The sequence below is a fragment of the Berghia stephanieae genome, chromosome 6, assembly GCF_034508935.2.
Source record: "Berghia stephanieae isolate SIO BIC M18660-M18661 chromosome 6, UCSD_Bste_1.3, whole genome shotgun sequence".
Lineage (NCBI taxonomy): Eukaryota > Metazoa > Mollusca > Gastropoda > Nudibranchia > Aeolidiidae > Berghia > Berghia stephanieae.
The window spans coordinates 68,425,487-68,428,528 of NC_088365.1; the positions used below are offsets into that span (position 1 = coordinate 68,425,487).

At 36.6% G+C, this 3,042-nt stretch overlaps 1 protein-coding gene across 1 annotated transcript in view; it reads left to right on the forward strand.

Moving 5' to 3' along the window:
- The first annotated feature begins 2,982 nt into the window (after positions 1-2,982).
- Positions 2,983-3,042, forward strand: part of LOC144975558 (uncharacterized) — a 7,797-nt gene continuing 7,737 nt past the window's right edge. Inside the window, exon 1 of the mRNA XM_078919721.1 lies at positions 2,983-3,042. This exon is cut by the window's right edge and continues 74 nt beyond it. The gene's annotated coding sequence lies outside the window, so the exon portion shown is untranslated.

A 3,042-nucleotide genomic window follows, 5' to 3' on the forward strand; every position in this document is an offset into this window, starting at 1 on the left:
ATCAGAGAAAGGTCGATTTCATTCGTGTTATTGTTTATAATATACAACCAACTATGTTTGTCCGAGCACGTGTGAAGGTGTGTCACAAATTCCATGTTTTGATTGGTCAAAATTCTACTGGTTAATTGCAACGTATTGAACGAATGCAGGGAACAGAGCTGTTCGGATTATGGATATTTGACTGTATAATGAACTCTCACATCCAAATTAGATTGCACACCATGTTTGTGCTCTCTAATACTTTATTAAACACTTCGTCATTTCCTGTTATCTCCCTTTCCATGTTTGACAAATCAAAACAAATCGTCAGGCAATGTTTTAAAGTAAAACCTTTGATACAAAAGGTAGCCTAGCCATTGATCTATCGGAATCTAATCGTTCTCGAACACAAAGTCAATGGAAATTGATTCTAATACAAGGTTTTGTTGTTATCTGTTATTTCGATATCAATTGTTGTAATATCACCGTGACCTAGATAGGCTTTGAGTTAATACTGAGGTCACGTGTGTACGGATTATACTTTCAGTTTAAAATAGATAATATATTATATACACATATTGACGTCAAAGGACTGATCACCCATTTTGTTACAGGCCCGTTGTTGTAATAAACATACTCTCAAAGCAACAAAATTTTGTCCATTACTAAAATGCTGTAACGAGTCCAACTTCGACTTTAAAAAGTTGAGGACGGGAGAAATTTAATAAAATAAAGTATTGAGAAAACATGAATATAACAGCTTCTATGTGATCTAGTGGTATGGTACTCGCTTTCGGATCGGCAGGTCCTGGGTTCCAGCCTCATTCGGTGCATAGTTGAGTCCTTGGAAAAGACTCTTTGCTCACATGCTCTCACCGTACTCAGGTGTAAAATCAATACCTGGCCATTAACAGCGTTGCCAATGAGTACCTGGTCGTTAATAACGTTGTCTGTTGGTAAAAAAAAAATGTTATAATCGCCTAACAGGCATCATGTCTCGTTTTTCATGTTACGTGTTGCTGTTGGTTAGGGACCCTATGTAAAGCACTTTGAGGATGTTTAGCGCTATATTAAAGCAATAAAAAAATAGAATAGAACGAAATGACCATTTGGGCTAAAATCCGATCCTCGGCCAATAATAGCAATACTAGTTAAAATCGAGGTTCACTTAATTGCATATCTGAAAACCCGATTTATGATGGGCTCATTGTTGAAATGGAAATCTCAAAATAAAAAATTTGAAAATGACGCAAAATATTGCTGATTAACAACACTGTTAAACTCGTTCCTTTATTTCGTTCGGATGTGGAACCTGCGTACATGTATACGTCGAATAAAACCGTGAAAACATCCCTTTACATTTGTCTGGATTTATACTGATTAATTTTGAGAGTTTTTATCAAGATTAGAGCCATTATGATTTATTATCGATCAATATTTGAGGGACGACTTTTCTGGGGAAAATTTTTAACGTGTTCTTCCTAGCACACATTGACAATACATGATTTTTGACACAGGATGTCATCCTGCTATGATGAAGAGATGTTACAAATTATGAAAGGAATAGAGAAGAAAAGTCGTGACGTCACACTTTCTACCTTTCTGGTTCCAAAATCCTTGGAAGTGTGTATGTAACTAGTCCTTCGGAGGAATAATAATGAATAGGTTACATATTGGATCATAAGGTGGTATAACTATTTCAGTAGCAGGATGTATAGGCAGACTTAAAAGAGCTAGAACTAATTACTTTTACTGACGATCAGCATATTATATTTAGGCCGTCACTCTGAAATCAGAAGATCATTTACACCACAATGTATGTATTCAGTCCTCTTGAAGATTGGTTCTACGCTTCCAATGAGATAGAAACCCGTTTTTTGGCATTCCACTTTTGTTCCCTATGGAGATCAATGACAAACTGAATAGAGTAGGCTTCACCTGTCGTGACGTCAATTCCCTCGTTATGACGCATAGTAACTTAGTAACTAGTTCTATACTATCGAAACAATGGCGTCGCCCTTATGAAATACTTCTTCGACGAGCATAAAAGTGTATCAGGAGAAGAAACACATTATAAATCTGATCATGTTTTGACTTTTATACATTTTGATCACATGACACATGAAAAAGTTCTAGCCAGCATGAAGAATAGAAAGTACCAATTTTCTTTGTCTAGAACCAAGCTGCTCGTTGCTGGGCGGACTTGGCATCAGACTATTGAATCCTATTATGACGTTAAAGATTTGACATTTTTCACTCAATGACACAATAATGGAGAAAGTCATGCCATGATTTGTATAAATTTTGCAGTGATGGGTAATTCACTATTTTGGAGATAAAGACGTTTAGCTTTGAGTTTGACTTAGTTTTTGTTTCGTTCTATGACTTGCACACTTCATAGATTTTAGAATTTATTGGATTGGATTTGACCCTGGCCATAGTTAACTTAAAGCCTGACACTAGAACCCACCAGGACTTGTAGTTTGACGTCATTTTCTAGGTTTTTTGCACCTTATAGTGAATTGGATTCGATAGTCTGATTTCACGTCGCCCAGCAACGGCGACCATCGTGGTTCTAAACAAAGAAAATCGGTACTTTTTATTCTTCATGCTAGCTAGAACTTTTCATATGTCTTGTTATCAGAATGAGTAAAAGGCAAAACATGATCAGATTTATAATGTTTTTATTTTCCCTCTGGATAGGCTTTTATGCTCGTCGGAGAAATATTTCATAAGGGCGTCCACCATTGTTCCGATAGTTTAGAACCAGTTACTAAGTTACCATGCGTCATTACGAGTGAAGTGACGTTAGGACTGTTGAAGCGTATCGTCGTTAGTTTCGCTCAAGGAAACAAGTGGTTCCATTTGTTGAACTAATGAATGTTACTCACGAGTTGTTTCCTTTTGTGGCCAAAGACTTGTCTTTTGACGTCATTTTTTGGGTCAGTGTCAGGCAATAAGTTAACGATGGCTGCGATTTGACCCTTTTTAAATGGACATAATAAATAACTGTCTCTCATTTAGAAATACCACCCCTGTCAGTGACAAAGCAACTATTTTGTG